This window comes from Canis lupus, chromosome 32 (assembly GCF_011100685.1).
Source record: "Canis lupus familiaris isolate Mischka breed German Shepherd chromosome 32, alternate assembly UU_Cfam_GSD_1.0, whole genome shotgun sequence".
Taxonomy (NCBI): domain Eukaryota; kingdom Metazoa; phylum Chordata; class Mammalia; order Carnivora; family Canidae; genus Canis; species Canis lupus.
In genome coordinates, this window is record NC_049253.1 from 4,415,671 (window position 1) to 4,434,284 (window position 18,614).

Sequence of the window (18,614 nt, forward strand, 5' to 3'; positions counted from 1 at the left end):
TGATGCTCAGAGATAGAAAATGCTTTTTAGCTGATTTCATTTGTTTTTGTAAGGGTGACAAAATGTTATCCAAAAGTTAGAAATGGGTCATTGTTTACTTCTGATCTTACCACTAACAAGAGGAATATACTCATTACAATCACGCTGCACCTAACAGTATTTACTCAAGGCCTTTGGAACAAAGGTAAACACAAGAACAAGTGCTCTCACATTGCAAACTGTTTTTAAAACTCCTAACGTTTATGAGTTTTTTTCAAACTTTTACAGTTATCTCTTCTACATCATAAACTTTCTCTTAATGATTCACATTCAAGGGCTTTTAAGAAGCATTATGTATAGTTTTGAAAATCAGAATTCCTTTTGCTGTTGAAAAGCCTACAGACTTCATTTCAGAAAAAGTATAACGGATTCTAGTTATTCACAGAATTTAACTGATGGAGTCTGAAATCCCAAGGCATAAATACCACTTGATTACTGGTATTTGCTTCCCCCAATTTGTAACAAATGCAATAGTCATTCAGCATGCTGTGAGCAACTATCATGATTTGGAGAGAGATATGGAAAAATTATATTAATGTGGCATGAAAATTGTTTAGTTAAAAGGGTTAGTGAAAAATGGCTTTGTTGTACACATATATCAATAACTATTTCTGTTACTGATCTTTTATTTATATAAAATTAAAATTGTATACAAAAGAGTCAGAGAGCAGAGTAAAAGGGAGCAAGAGAAGGAGAGATTGTATGTCTATCTTTCAATTACCTCATGGCTGCACTATTGAGAAAGGTTTATTTAGTTGGGTTTTTTTTTTAAGATTTTATTTATTTATTCATGAGAGACAGAGAGAAGCAGAGACATAGGCAGAGAGAGAAGCAGGCTCCTATGGGGAGGACCCTGGGATCACGACCTGAGCCAAAGGCAGACGCTCAACCACGGAGCCACCCAGGCGCTCAGGTTTATATAGTTTAAACTGGTATTTTTACTTCAAATTTTTCCTCATTGATATATTTCACCCTTTTAACCAGTTAGAACCACATTTTAAATAGAAACAGGTGAGGAAAATAATCTTATCATGGATTATTGGGAAATAATTATTTTGGAAAATAATTATTTTGGAAAATAATTATTGTAATATAATTATTTTTCTTTAGGAAAATAATCTTATCATACAATTCTTGTTTAGTCAGAAAATAGCTTTTAAATGTAGTATGTTTGATATTTTGGAATGGATCATTATTGTTATCTGGGGACAGGGTTGCCATTAAATAACATGAATCGCAATAATATAAATGCCCAAAGTGCTACGGCAGTCTTTTATATTCTTAAAGTTACGATAGATAAATTAAACAACTAAATGTCTACATTTCTATATGCTGCTTTATAAAAGAACATCAGTTCTTTGACACAATGATTAGCAGAATGTAAGCTACAAAAACTATGAGCGATTTTTTACAGAACCGCTCCACCCCTGTTACCATCACTGCAGAAACATTAGGTATGAACCTACAGGTTTTCAAGTTCTTTGGAAGCAGGAGTTCTTAAGATAGCTTCTCTAAGGAGAGTTAATATATCAGGGATTTGGCAGGAGTCTAAGACAAGTCGACAGAACTATGTCCTCAGATTAAACTGGGTTAAGAAGGATCAACCAGACACTGATCCAAATAGATCAAGGGCTCACATCTTCATTTTCAAAGGGCTGTAGTTTAGAGCAATTTGATGTAGTTAAGCACATTAGTTCTTTTTGGTGTTAAACTATTTCACTGAGATCAACAAACACATGATGAAGACAAAAGTAACACAAAACCTGAATTGATATTGAAGCTCCCTGGAATTTTGTGTTCCATGGTTCATATGACACCAAAGTCCCTAACACTTCTTGGTTTTTGCCTCTAGTGTCTCCCTTCTAGTGTTTGTTTTTTTTCCCCGTTTTCCAACTTTTTGGTTCCATGAGGCAGGTCATGCATGACGGTGTTTCAAAACAAAAAGTAGCAGTTTTATATCAATATTTCTTGTTTTAAGGTTATTTATTTATTCATGAGAAATGGACAGAGAGAGGCAGACACAGGCAGAAGTAGAAGCAGTTTCCTCTGCAGGAAGCCTGATATGGGACTCGATTCTAGGACCCTGGGATCACATCCTGAGCCAAAGCCAGATGCTCAGCCGCTGATCCACTGAGGTGTCCCTATATCAATATTTCTTGATTAGCATCCTAACTCTAATATTTACCTCTTATGAATATTAGAAAGGGAGGGAGATACATCCATTCTCTTGAAAGTACAAAAATAAGTGTGATGAAATTTCCTTAAACACGGTTTTTTTTCCTGCAGTTGCATGATTTTAAAATTTTTATTGTTATTATGTGTATTTTATCAGAAAGGTTTATATTAATATTTTAATATATTAATAAATTTAAATAAATATAAATATATTTAATAACATATTTTTATATTTTATATTTTATTTTTAATATGTTATATTATAGTGATTTATTCATTGCCATTTTTCTTTTCAAATGTAAGGATAGATAGAAATACTTTATCATTGAGATACAAATCCTGTGGCACTATATCAGGAATAATGTGTCAGCAAATATAAATGCAAAATCTCATCTCTCTTCTATCATCAGTTTGGTTCTTCCCACACATTTACAAGCTTATCACTTCTTAACATATATGTTGTTATCTTAAGTATTTACTTAACTAGGTGATTTGAATATCTTTTCATGTGATAACATATAGGTCTAACATGTTTTCAGTTTTTTTGTGGTAAAATATACACAAATTTTAACATTTTAACCATTTCTAAATGTGCAATTCAGTGGCAATAAGTATATTAACACTGTTGCCTGACCATCACCATACGTGAATCCCTGGAAGATTTTTTTTGTTGTTGTTTTCTTTTTCTTTTTTTTAAGATTTCATGTATTTATTCATGAGAGACACAGAGACACACAGAGACATACGCAGAGGGAGAAGCAGGGTCCCTGCAGGGAGCCCAATGTGGGACTTATTTCCGGAAGTCTGGTATGGCACCCTGAGCCCAAGGCAGATGCTCAACCACTGAGCCACCAGGTGTCCTGGTTTTTGTTTTCTTAAACTGAAATTTTGTAGCCATTAAACTATAATTCCCTATTCCTCCTTCCCTCAGCCATGGCAATCAGCATTCTACATTCTGTTTCTATGAATTTGACTACTGTAGGTATCTCATTTTAGTGGAACCCTACAATAAGGGTCCTTGTGAAGTAGAACAGTACAATATTGGTCCTTATGCATCTAGCATAAGAGAGAATGCATATGAGATGCATATGAGAAACAAAATGTTGGTTTTTAAGGCTACTAATATTATTGGGCTATTTTGTTACAAAGCGATAGGAACTCAAACAGAAACCAGTAACTGGAATTGGGATGACGTGACAATTTACATATGTGACATTAGGGAGTGGGCAGCAAATAAAAACTGAAAGCTCTTCAAAGAGCCATTAGAGAATTACTTAAGGACAGTGAATAAATTATTAATAGAGTCTGGAGAAAAAGAGATGCAAGTCATGTACTGCCAGAACATTTGGCAACGCTATCACTTGTGGTAACATAGAAAAGGAGATATGTGATCAATTGGGGATTTCTGCATGGGATTTCTGTGCAGAACATTTAAAAAGGCCAACTAATTTGTTTTGTTGCATATGATACAAATAAGAGGGATAAAGGAGCAAAGAACAGTTTAGGTCTCTAGCAGATTTTAGAGAAAATACAAAGTGTTTAGGACTTACGGGGTTCGACAATAAAATTATTTCTCAATCTGTGACTTTCAACAAAAGTCATGCATATTAATAAGTGAATTAAGAGTAGAAAAATGCCAAATGTACACATATAAGATCCTTGTTGAGACCTTGGAATAATTCAACACCATATTTCTTAGACCCACCGAGTCAGGAAAATTACTAAAAATATTGTAATTGTCTCACAGTACTTTGATTCTAAATATGGAGAGATTATTGGCCTGAAGATATTTAAAGACATGGCATTTTATTTTATTTTAGTCAACTCTAGTAAGATTTATAGATGGCAAGTTGTTTAGAGTCTGGGATATTAGGAAAATTTCAATTAAAAGTCTTTTTAACTAAAATAACTTTACATATATTTTTTTAAGTTTTATTTATTTATTTGATAGAGAGAAAGCACAAAAAAGGGGACCTGCAGAGGAAGAGGGAGAAGCAAGCTCCCCGATGACCAAGGAGCCAGACATGGGGCTCAAATCCCAGGACCCTGGGATCATAACCTGAGCAGAATACAGACACTTAACCAAGTAAGCCACCCAGGCACCCCAACTTTACATATTTTAATTGCATTGTTTCATTGATAACATCTGACAGTAAAGTTATAATTCTTGTATTATTTATATAATAGCTGTAATATCTTTCTCAATTTTTTTCTTTATATGCCAGCTGAAAGTAGCAGAGGTATTGTTATTACTATTAAGGAGGTAACAAAAGGTACTTCAACAGTATGAAAATTAATAAAGTTAATGCCATTTAATTTTTTTTTACTTCTATGATTTCTCTTTAGAAATATTTTAGTGAATCACATTACAATGTGATGGTATGTTTTTGTGTTTTTTAAATTAAGAATTAAAAACACTTAAGAATCTAGCTATTATTATTTTTTTAAGATTTTATTTATTTGACAGAAAGAGAGAGGAAAAGCAAGAGAGAACATGAACAGGGGGAAAGATAGGGAGAAGCAGAATCCCCACTGAGCAGGGAGCCCAATGTGAGGTTCCATCCCAGGACCCAGGGATCATGACCAGAGCCAAAGGCAGCTGCTTAACCAACTGAGCCACTCAGGCACTCAAGAATCTAGTTTTTAGAAATTTAGTTTTACTTAACAGTTTGATATTATGAATCACAGATTTTGTTATATTACATGTATGGCTTCAAAAAGTTTGATTCTAGAAAACTTTTTGCTTTTATTTTTCTTATAAACCAGATTTCACATGAACAAATGCTGGATGACTGGTGAGAATAATTCAGCCTATTTTTGCTTCAATGCTGTTTCCATCTCTAGAATCTTGCGTGGAAATGAAATTATTTTATCAGTTTGCTATAAAAAGCCATTTTAATCACTAACCAAGACTTGATTTCTATATTTGAATTTTCATGAATGTATGTTAACTTATTGTTGCATATAAAAGTACATATTTCTGAATTAACTTTATCAAATTTAAATGTTTGTGATATCCCAGTGAGCAGAAAATCTAGTAACTTGGTTGCATCTGTTCACATAATTGATTTCTGTATTCACAGAGATTCTGAAACCCTAGCATATGAGCAGTTATCATTAAGGCAGTTTCACAGGCCTCTGAATGTTGTGTTCCAATGATCCACAAACTCTATGAAGAAAAGACATAGCAGTTGCTTTGAATATCATGAATAGCTGTTATTTTTTTCTCAGATTCATGGAAATTAATCACTGTATATTTGCATTAGAGCATTAACTTCCATTGAAAAATTATGTATTTTATCAAGGGGAAAAATGTTAGTTGAAGATTAAAACATTCACTTTACTTGAGAAAAGGCTCACACACTTCAGTAAATGATAGTTTAATAAGTGTAAATATTAAATACATGGATAATTTTTTAAAACCTAGCTTTTACCTTTGTATTTATATAATCATACTCATTTGCTGGGGCACGGGCAAAGGCAATTTTCCACAAATTACTCTAATAAACCACTGGATTGATATCCACTGGTATCAAATACCAGATGGATAATTGCTTACAGGTGTTTCCTCATAGAATAATTCTATATAGCAATAAAAATATCAATTCCTATTATTCTGTGTTTCCTAAAGTGTCTCAATGTTAGTAGTTATACAACAAGAATTTTAGTGAAAAAAGTTTCTATGTTCTCATCAGTTTTCCAAATTACGGGATCAACAAGATTAGAAAGGTTTTTTTTCCAGCAGACTTTAAAACATTTGCTAAAGCAATATGCATTAATTTGAATCACCAATTTGTTAATATTAAGCGTATGTGTGAGGAACGTTGTGTGTCTAGAGTTATGCAAAATAGGTTTTGGGAAACATGGCACTAGCCACTCATCTATTTGAGGAGAATGAAGAAGGCTTTTTAAAAATATATTTTAGTATGTATAAAATAACTTTAGAATTACCACGACTAAAATCATAGACTATATATCTATTTATATCTATTCAGGCTCCAATGAGCCATTAAAAAAAAAAAGAAAAGTCATGGTGATATATCCATTCCTGAGAGTGTAGCATCAGTTCCTTTCCCACCTGCACAACTTCAACAGCTATCCTACCATTGAAACTCCATTTCCCTCTCTTCAAGTGTTTAGCATTTATTCTTATTCTCTGGCCACAATGGAGTAATTCCTGGCCTAAGGCTATTCAAAAATTTTCACTTATTTTTCTGTCCAGATACAGAGGGGAGTGAAAGATTGATGGGACTTACTTGGGTTAGACATTGTAGTCTGGGCTTCTTGTGTCAATCCTTTTGGAGATCTTAGAGGAAGACTACTGTTACCAGTTTTTATTGGGGCCCAAAGCAAGAGAACATTCTTCAACAGGACCAGATAGCAAGGCAGAAACTCTGTCAAGTTGGCTTAATAACTCAAGAGATACAATGTCCCTTATCTTTTCTGTAGCAAATATGTTCAATGTACAGAGCTTCTGGAATTCTCCAGATAACTATTCTATTCTTAATTATATAGCTCCAGGATTACTATTGAGCCAGATAAAGACTAAGTTCCTGAACTTGTATCACCACAAGGCCATGAAATCTGAGCTTCCACTCATGAACTGATCCAGTAAGCTAAAATGTGGATTATATACAGCAGCACTTCAATACTATGTAAAAGTAAAATATAGATTAAATTAGATTTAAGCAGATTCTGTTGCATAATCAAGTGCCTGACAGATATTCCCCACTGCCCTTGTATTGGCACCTTTCCTTCTACTAAGCCCTATTTAACCTCATGTGGCTTTCACATATAGATGTCTGAGGAATGCTAGCACCATGCATGTAGACTTCAATAACATTATCCTCCTATTCAGCAATGATCCTAAAGTAGAATGAGCAAGCCTGTGAAGTATGTGTCTGGTTGTTTATAATTAGAGTTGACCAGAGCTATGGGTCCACTTAAATCTATGGACAGTCACTAATCGTTAGCCTACATAGCAAGGGTGTTGGAGGAACAAGACTGTAGGCACAGTGACAAGAGGCTCTGGAAATAAGTGTAAAGATGGGTCTTTAATAATAAGAATAATAGGTGTAAAGATGGGTCTTTAATAATAAGATTAATAAGGATGACCAGAAAAAGACATGCCCTGCAGATGAAGACTTTAACAATAATAAAGGAGCAATAGGACTCAAACTTTTAGTATCACTTGCTCTCTTTCTCCACCCCAGCGTTCCTCAATATTGTCATTGACAAAGTGGTAATGGTGGCAGGACCGCAATTGAAATAATGCATGGGCTAGCAATACAGGCTTCTGCATATCACGATTTATCTGGTCCTTTTAATTGCTGAGTGCCCAACTTTTAAGAAACAGAAACCAAACTAATCATCTTGTAGAACACAATTTATCAGTGCCTAGTGATACACTAATTACATTGGACTCCATCTTGGAGTGTGTTGAAGGAAATGCTTCATAGTACTTGCACATGTCTTATGGCAACATCTTTCAAGGATGTCTCCATAGCAAATAGCCTTGAAAGCTAAATCTAGAGTTTTCTTCTGGGCCAGAAGACATATTTGTTTACTAACCAAAATAACAAAGATAGAGAAGCCTGGGTGGCTCAATGGTTGAGCGTCTGCCTTTGGCTCAGGGCGTGACCCTGGAGTTCCTGGATCAAGTCCCACATCTGGCTTCCTGCATGAAGCCTGCTTCTTCCTCTGTCTATGTCTCTGCCTCTCTCTGTGTGTCTCTCATGAAAAAAAAAAAATTAAAATAAAAAAAAAAGATCTCTGCATATAGCATTTGCATGGGCTCATTCTGATTCAACTATGTGAGACTTGAGGGGGAACAAGAAACTGATACAAATATGAAGCTCTTACTTCCTGTGGTGCTATGAGTAATAAAATATCTAAATCCATCTGGGTTCAGATTTCTTATTGATAGAATCTATGGAAATGTGGCAAGAAAATCTAGAATCTCCCAGCTGCCTGGAGATTGTTTCACTTGGTAGAGAACATCTTCTCATTGGAATATACTGTTGTACTGTCCACAGTTCTTCTGCAAGCACAGTTCCTGAAATTACTGAGTACATTATTTACCATCATATTTCTCTATGTTACTGATTCTAAAGGGTACAGCCTAAGAAATATGCTCATGCCCGCAATGGTCGATTACCTTTAAAAAATTGGCAGCTAAAATTATAGAATCAACTACTGAAGATTCAGAAACAGAATTAGTTGAGTGACAAGACTCCCCAAAGCACATCCCATGTTCCATAAAAGCCCTGAACTAGCAACCAATATATGGTACATTTCTCCCATAAAAGCCAGAATACACAGGTCTGGGAACCAAAGGTATGGAAGAAGACTTGGCCACTTTCCTTTGTTCCCTAAATTCTCTCTTTTAAAATTTTACTCTTTGAAATTTACAAGTTTTATTAGATTTGAGGTCTCTTTTTTTATTGAGGAGGAAAAATTTCTACTACAAGACAAAACATTATTTGCACTAAGCTGGAAATTAAGAATTCCACATAGCCACTTTAAGCTTAGTAGGATACTGAATCAGACAAAGAATGGCAAATTTGAGGGGATGATCATTTCTTAATATTTCATTTTCTAAAGTAAAAATTATAGAAGACTGTAGAAACTGCTTACTGATGGATTAATGGTTTATATAATCTAGGATTTTATCATTAGTCCCTTGTTTAAAATGGGAAAAGTATGAGTAGAATACATTAACTTCCAGGAAATAAAGAGATCCATGAGAGAATCTCCTCCTCTGACCAGGATCCTCATTTAGTACTTTCTCTGACAGATATTAAAAGTTGAGAATGTTCTTTACTGATCTAATTCTCCCAGTACTCTTAGATAAAAAGCAATCTTATTTCAGTAGCTTATTTATTGTTCTATTTGACAGAAATTTGGATGTGGTTTTTTTTATCGGTTTAAGTGAGTGAATTATTTGGAGTTTCCTCAGGAGCAGACTGTGATATAAGGATTTTCTTAAGATTGGTTTATTTAGAAGGTGGTCCAGGAAACATTAGGAGGAAACAGAAGAAATTAGAGAAGGAATGGAAGCCAACACACGGTTCCTTATTAAGCAAGTTACTGTCATGAACAATTGAGGATAAATCCTGTTTTGACACTAAGGTACTCCATTTAGAGCACACAGCTAAGTTAACTCACTTGGAGGCATGGGGCCTGGGATATATACTTATCAATTCCAATTAGTAACTAATCAAGAGCTGCTACCAGAACTATCTTAACTCATTGGCACTCCCATGTGACATGAACATGCCAGATTGCAGAGACAGAAAACACCATCGGGGAAAGAGGCATAAAAAGTGGGTAGTTTTAACTTAATGTGATTGGACAAAAAAAGTTAAATAATGACAGGACATTTGGAGTGCACCAGCAACACCTATGGCACATTTTATTTGCTTAGACAAAATTTATTAATACTAAGATATATTCTTTAATAACTCAGATAAGAACCAGAAGACTTGGTGTTTAGTTGTATTTTGTTGTGTTTCCTCAAACTTCTTTACTATCCTCACCATTCATGGTAAAATAGTAAATAAATAAATAAATAAATAAATATTCAAAATTCTCTCATGAGGAATATAATCTTATGTCAAGAGCTAGATTATTATATCACATCAAATAAGGTCAATGAGATAATTATATAGGTAAGTGCTCTGTAATGTTTGAGTGCTATAATGATTTCAGTTAATTAATTCCATAAATTCACTCACATTTAAAGATCAAATAGTACTGAATGTCTTAATAGAAGAGCTAGAAAATTAATCAGGTAAATGGATTTATTTTCATATGTAATGTTTCAAGATAAAAATTATTTTTTAATGCCATCCATAATATGGAACATATTTTATTTCATTCTCAAACATGTTTAAATTTGAATACCTCACATTTTGCATCAGAATATAAGATACAACCAGTTCTTCCATGTTGAATGCACCTTATAAATATGTAAGGTCATTTAGCAATGCTTTAAATGTAATATTAATGTTACATCTTCTAGCCTAAATGAATCATATAACTTGAAACATCATGAAACCTTATAGAAAAAGTGAGAAAATTATTGCATAAGTGAAATAATATAATTAATGAACAATAATGAGGAAATCTAGCAGAGTAAAATCCATTGACTGAGAATATCTCTTTAAAAAATATACCTGGTTGGGACACCTGGGTTTCTCAGTGGTTGAGTATCTGCCTTTGGCTCAGGTTGTGATCCCAGGGTCCTAGATCAAGACCCACATCCGGCTCCCCACAGAGAGACTGCTTCTCCCTCTGCCTAAGTCCCTTCCTCTCTCTCCATCTCTCATGAATAAATAAATAAAATCTTTAAAAAAAAAATACCTGGTTGATACAAATACATCATAAAATGACTGGAAAAGCTTTAGTTATTACGATTATCTATAATAGTTGCAGCGTTACTAAATTCTATCTTGAATAATCAATATATTTGCTGTAGGATCTGTGCATTCCAAAGGTCCTTTTCCTTTCAATAAATATATATTTCATTCCTGTTGTATTAACCTTAATTAAATTAAACTTAATATTAACCATGCCTTTTAAAATATGCCTGTTATTTATTTCTCGGTGGCCTTTCTAGTTTTTGAGGTATAGTTGTAACCTACAGACATCATTGACTAAAAATTTTATGGTGAGAAAAACAATCATGGTGAGCACATTGCTTAAAAAATTGAAAAACAGAAAATGACTTTATTGATTTGTAGTGGAAAAGAAATTTATTCTGAAAATTGAAGACTTTAGTGTAGATTTAGAAACTCGATAATTTATCCAAAATTCTATTTTCTAAAATTGCCACTTAAGATATTCTTAATATTTCATTTTCTAAAGTAAAAATTATAGAAGACTGTAGAAACTGCTTAAGATAAGTGTGTGTATATTAGTATACACAGTCAACATAAATATCATATATTATAAATATTATATTAATTATATCAATTTTATATATTGTTATTTTATTATAAACTATAATATAAAGTACAAATTATATAAAATATACTTAATACCATCATTAAAATCACCTTGAATGTGAAGAATATTTAAAAGTTTGCAATAGAAATCTTCAAAATGACTTTATGATGGCAAAAGTGAACTTTAAATACTACAGTGCTATTTTTTAAATGTATATCAGAATAACAACAACAAAAACATTGATTTTAGACTATATTTCCATAACTTATTTTTCTAAATATTTCCAATTTCTACATTTTGCATACATTTCTGTAAAAATATACTGACTATAATAGTAAATAATTAAAAGTGAATTTTTGGCATCGCACTTGATAAACCTTAAAATTTCCACTAAGGTATATGGATAGCTCGGTTGGTTAATCACCTGACTCTTGATTTCAGCTCAGGGTTGTGAGATTGAGCCCCTTAAGGCTCTGCTCACAATGAGGAGTCTGCTTATGCTTCTCACCCTCACCCTCTGCCCCTTCCCACTCTCTCTTTCCCTCTCTAAATAAATTATAAAGTAGAAGAAAAATCCCACTAAAATATGAAATGTTTTGCTATAAATAAAACCTATGATGAATTCTAAGTCAAAAATATTTGGCTTTTACCAGCTGTAATTTTTATCATTAATACATTCCACAAGTTTCTCAATAACACTATTCTGTGATATCAAGCATGCTGAGTGGTTATACAAAAAAAGAAAAATGAATGAAGAAAAATCTATCAGTGCTTAAACCAGGTGAAGGAGAATTACACCTTCTAGATAATCACAGAATTATTTGAAATATACTAAACAGTTGAAAAAAGAAGAAAGTGAAGGATTCATTGGTTAGTGATTCACAGCAGACTACGGAAAAACCAAAAGACAATGTAAGAAAACGTAATTACCAAATCTCAAACAAAACATTTTGATATCCTTCCTCTACCCCATGCCACCCCTACTAGGTAAGATTGGCAGGTTGCTTTGTTTTTGTTTTTATTTTAGATTTTATTTATTTGAGAGAGAGCAAGAGCAAGAGAGATCACAGAGGGCAGGGTAAGGGAGAAGCACACTCGCTGCTGAGCAGGGAGCCAGATTTGGGGCTTGATCCCAGGACCCTGAGATCATAATCTGAGCCAAAGGCAGACACTTAACCCACTAAGCCATTCAGGTACCCCAAGATTAGCTTTAAATAGAGATTAGAGAGAGATGTGGATGTTTATTTTGTTCCCTTATGACAAAAGACATGATATTTTGAACAAGGCTTCAAGGCAAGATCCAGCAGGCAAGTAAAGCAAGAGAAAATCTGTACCTATATATAAGATAAATTCATGCTACCCTATGTTAAAGAAATTCACTGGCCAATAAATGAATCCCTGAAACTCTGGCTGGTGACCTTCAGTAAAAAGTTTGCTAAGGTTAGGAAAAGTTTTATCACCAGGGAATATCTAGCATTAACAACAACAAAAATCAGCAAATTTTCCAGTCACTAGAGGACCTTTAAATCATTCTGTGTCTCAAATATAGAATAATTACAGATAATATTTCAATATTATAAAGTGATGGCTCGGCTAAAAAAAAAGTAAAGAATATAAGCTGAAGAGCAAATCTTCAATAATTATAAACAATTTATAAATATTAAAGGGAGTTACATGGGTTAAAACAAGTAAGTATTAGAAAAGGAGGTCCCCAAAAAATAGCTTAGGGAAGTAAAACCATGGGCTGTGGGCAGCCTGGGGTCTGGCTCTGAATGTTTGCAGAGGAGCTCTGGAAGGGTACCTTAAATCCAATCAGGAAAAGACCAAGAACCACTACTGGGAAATCGAGTGCTGCTCTGCAAAAGACAGTAACTATAAAAGTTCTCATTTTTGTCTTTCAGAATCTGAACTGCATTCTTATCCTTAGCAATTTCCCTGTTACATGACTGTGGAAGTCAAATACCAGTTCCCACCCTGGAAGCCAAAAATGCAAAATAATTGAGTTCTCAGTCTAGCTTGCATGTCTAGTAAAGATTTGTTGACCTGGATTCTTCCAATCACACAAACTCATGACAGATTCGAGATTAATGTGCAACCTACCTGCATCTTTGCCCATAAATTCCACCAGTTTTTTTTTTTTTTCCTGTCTCTATACATGAACTGTTGATTTTAACCAAGCTCTCACCTTCTATTTTTACACGAGGTCACATATCTAGTTGCTAACACAAGAATATTGCCCCACCAGCAAAGCTAACAGAGCCCCTGTGGCACCAATTTTTATCTATTAGATCATTGTTATGATTTCTCCCACAAGAAAAGGAACCTTATTTAATTGCATTTCACCTTTTCAAGCTTCCATCTTGGTTCTCTACTACCCTTTAAAAGAAGTCCTTGATAGATTTGCTCGACTACGATGACTATAAATTCTTTCCAATTTCTCTTGACTCTATTTCAGTCAGGATTTTTCCCCATGCCTTTCCACTGAAACCAATCTTGTCAACATCAACAGTAACTATCATTTTCTAAAAAGCAACCAATGCACAATGTTTGTTCTTGTCTTCTTTGAGGCATTTTTTTTTTATTTTTATTTACAATAGTTACACACAGAGAGAGCTAGAGAGAGGCAGAGGGAGAAGCAGGCTCCATGCACCGGGAGCCCGACGTGGGATTCGATCTCGGGTCTCCAGGATCGTGCCCCGGGCCAAAGGCAGGCGCTAAACCGCTGCACCACCCAGGGATCCCCTCTTTGAGGCATTTTAAAGAGCTATTACTTCTCTTTCTTTTAAATACACTCTGAAAAGGATGGAGTTATATTTGAGGATTTTAAGTGGATTTTAATGACTTATGTTTAAAAAGATCGCTCTGGTTGCTGTGTGGGTAACACTGAAGGAGAGAACATAGTTTTTCTTGTTTTATGCAAGTGGCTCCTATATAAATGACCTCTCCTTATAGCCTCTTTGCTATATCTTCCTCTTCCCCTAAATCTTTTTTTTTTTTTTTTAAGATTTTATTTACTTATTCATGAGATACACACAAAGAGAGAGAGGCAGAGACACAGGCAGAGGGAGAAGCAGGCCCCATGCAGGGAGCCCGATGTGGGATTCTGATCCTGGTTCTCCAGGATCACGCCCTGAGCTGAAGGTGGCGCTAAACCTCTGAGCCACCCAGGCTGCCCTATTACTCCCTTTTAGAATACAAGCTCCAAAAAATGAGAGATCTTTGTTTCAATCTGTCATGCTAATATTCAACAGCATTCTGAAATAAAGTAATTTATTTATAAGTTTAATCAAATGAAGGAATAACTGAAATTATGAAAGAAAGTTAAGACCACAAAGTTTCTCCCTATGGTAATGTGCCTATAGGTGGAGCAGAGTAGCCTGAGTGATGGCTTTGATAGTTCAAAGCAGATGAAGTTTGCACCAGAGTGACAGTCCATAATGCCTTTAGTAGTTGTGGATAGCCTGAATCCTTATGGAAGCAAACATAGGTGGGCAAGCTGCAGCTTCTAGTATTCAGCTAGTTTTTATTACTGAACCTGACTTTTAAACCTCCTTGTTTTAAATGTTTATATTCGAACATATATTCCATATATGTGTATATTCCAAAATATTCCTGATAGCCAATTTTCTATATCAACTTGTCTAGTCCATGGCACTCAGTTTTTGGTCAAATACCAATCCAAATATTGCTGAGAAGGTATTTTTTAAATGTAATTAACATTTAAATCCATACACTGAATAAAGCAGATTATACTGCATACTGTGGTTGGGCTTTACCAATCAATTGAAGGCCTTAAGAGCAAAGCCTGAGGCTTCCTGCGAAAGAAGGACTTTTGCCTTCAAACTAGAGTGACTGTAGCTCTTCCCTAAATATCTAGTCTGCTGGTTTCCCCTACAAATTTCAGACTAGACTGGCAACCTTCACAAATAGGACAGAGAGAGAGAAAGAGAGAGAGACAGAGAGAGACAAAGACTATATAGATGTGCTATACCTTCTCTTTCTCTGGAGAAGTCTGTGTTTCTCTCTCTTTTTTTTTAAGATTTTATTTATTTATTCATGAGAGACACAGAGAGGAGAGAGAGAAAGGCAAAGACACAGGCAGAGGGAGGAGCAGGCTCCCTGCGGGCAGCCTGATGCAGGACTCAATCCCAGACCTCAGGATCACGCCCTTAAGCCAAAGACAGATGCTCAACCACTGAGCCACCCAGGCATTCAGAGAAGTCTATTGCTGTTTCTCTGCATATTCTATTGGTTCTCTTTCTCTGGAGAATTCTAAGTAAAACAATATTGCTTCCCTGCAAGTTAGCTAACATTGGTTTCAGTTACTTAACCACAAAAGGCTTGATTGATATAAAAATTAGTACAGACAAGTGTCAGAAACTAGAATCAGATGGCATTTGAGAAGAGGTAATTTGTGATCAGGTGGTTTGTTCTAGTTTGGGCTCAATTGCCATGAAATTGCATGTGTAATGCAGTGGGGGGGGGGGCAGAGTAGATTTTTTTTCAGTAAATGTCATCAAGTAGCAAAATGCTTAACTAAAATGTTATTAGTGAGCAGTATTTATGAAATGCCTATTATAGGCAAACCCTGGGGAACCAAGTGACCACTGCCATAGATGGCTATCAAGACTGTGAAGAATTAGAGGACTGTTGCAAATTCATATATATATATATATATATATATATATTCATAAGAGGCTGCCGAGTTAAAGAGAATGACAAACTCAGGTGTCTAAATGTCTGCCTCAGGCACTAGGGTGTTTAAAAGAACATCAAAATAAATTCTCTCTCACACCTGGAATACTGAGCCAGAATTTAGCATCAGTTGAATTCACATCATTTAAAACTTTAGTAAATAAAGAATAAGGCAGTGATTTAGAAACACCAGAACTCCATAAATTGAAATGGAAATACATGAGAGTATTCAAAAACCAAAGACATACATGATTAATGAGATTTTCTTACCAGTCTTTTTTTTTTTTTCTCTTTTTGCATAATGATGGTGCTTCAGCCTCAGTAATCATTCTGCCTAATTGTCTATTGAGTGTTAGGTTACAAAAAGTTAAGTTCACCTCCACTACTCCTCAATTCTACAGATCTATAACTAAACTTTAATACCAGCATGGATCAGTGTGTAAATTACAAGTCAAAATTTAATATAGAAAAAGTTATACAGAAAAAGGAATACATTTCATGCACAGGCAAAATGTCGGGAACACAACTGGAAATTGATTCTGAGACACACTGAAGACAAAAATACTTTTATTTGAGTTATATGTATGAGTATACTTATCTGAAAAATCTGAATTTAATATGCTAGTATTGTAGTACGACAAGGATTTCATATTTGCTGGGTTAGTTCTGTAAATGTGGATTCAATGACTGCCCCCGTAACATAAAGTTAACAGAAATTCCTTAGAAATTTGTGGAGGAAGGATTTTAATGCCTTAGGGAGGCTGAGCTGCTGGAGTGAATTTATCATTTGGAAATTGCTAAAGTACCCTCTAATGTTATCTGCATATAAAGATCTACAGGAGATATACGAATTTTTTTTTCAATTTTTCTGTAAACTTAAAACAAATCAGAAACCACATATTAATTAAAAAAAAAATATGAGTAAACGCTGGCAAGTTTGTTGATAAAATGGATCACTCATACATTGCTCTGCAGAATGTAAAATTGTTTAGATTTCCTGAAAAACAGATTGGCAGTTTTTGTTGTTTTTTTTTTAAATTAAACCTGCAAATACTATGCATCTCAGTAATTGAACTCTTAAACATTTATTCTAGAGAAACAAAGGCATGGCCAAACAAAACCTTCTCCTTGACTGCTTATAGCAGCTTTATTTGTAATAGCCCCGAACTGTAAACAGCCAGATCTCTTCAAAGAGTGTCTAATTAAATTGTAGGACATCTATTCATGGACTACTACTCAGTGATGATACACAAAATAGCCTGAATAGGAAAAAGTCAAACCCAAAAGTTTACATATGTGGCTACTGGAGGCAAATCAACAAGACATTGATAAAGATTTTGAAATGCTAAACTACCCTCTCATTAGTCCCAGTGTCCATTTGGAGAATACAAAATTTCTAAAACTCCTCAAGATAGTGATGAGGTGGTAATGGAAACAAGATTGAGATGAACTGAGTATGATCTATTCCCCAACCTCTACTTATTTATTTAACTTCTCTTCTCTCCTTCAATTCCAACCACACCTAACTCATTATTTCTCAAACATGCCAGGAAAGTCTTAGTTCAGGGTCTTGGCATTTGATATTTCTTTTGGCACAAACTGCCCCCATCCATACATACACAAAATTCAATTTCCCACATAGCTTGCTTTCTCATCTCTTCAGGTTTTGCTTTAAATGCCACATTTTCAGTGAGACCTTTCCTGTGCATCTCATTTAAAATTACATAGTACTCTCTCAATACTTCTCATCACCTTTTGCTTTCTTTTAAATTTCCAAAATACATACAGTAACTTTCCGACTTACTCTGTACTTTATTTTTTTCTTATTTGAGTTCCTCAAAAGGAATGTAATCTCTATGAAAACACATCTTGTTTGTCTGTTTGGTTCACTATTGAATATGTCTAGAATAGAGCTTGGCATATAGTAGCATTCAATAAATAATTGATAAAATGATTTAATATAATATAGAGAACATTGAAAATCATACTATGAGATAGCCCTATCATCTTTGAATAGCACTTTGTGGCTGTGAGACAGGTACAGGGCAGTCATTTAAAATCAGCTGTTTTCGGGGATCCCTGGGTGGCGCAGCGGTTTGGCGCCTGCCTTTGGCCCAGGGCGCGATCCTGGAGACCCGGGATCGAATCCCACATCGGGCTCCCGGTGCATGGAGACTGCTTCTCCCTCTGCCTGTGTCTCTGCCTCTCTCTCTCTCTCTCTCTGTGACTATCATAAATAAATAAAAATTAAAAAAAAAATAAAATGAAATAAAATAAAATAAAATCAGCTGTTTTCAATAAAGACAGTAGAATTCAGAGTGGCAATGGTCAGATAAAAAACATGCCATTAAATAAAAGCAAAATTATTACAACAGGCAGCACTTTAGTGGTATCAGAGTGATTCAATCTATTTGCACTATTGGGACAAAATAGATGGAAGCCAATTTTTAAATAACAAACAAGAGAAGAAACAACCATCAGACACTTAAGACAATGTAAAGATAAGTTTGACTTGAGCCAATACAATAAATAATCCTGCCCCCACATCTGAATTATTTACTGAGTCAATCCACAGTCCCAGATGGAACCCAGGTAAAGCTGAAAAATTTAAGCAAGACTCTGTAATAAAAATGTAAAAAAACAGAATGCTACATCACTCCAAACCTTCTGCCAAATGTCCTGAAGCAATTTAGCTAGGTGTTTATGTATTAACATAAGGAAAATACACTAAACTATCAGAAATTATCAAAAGACTC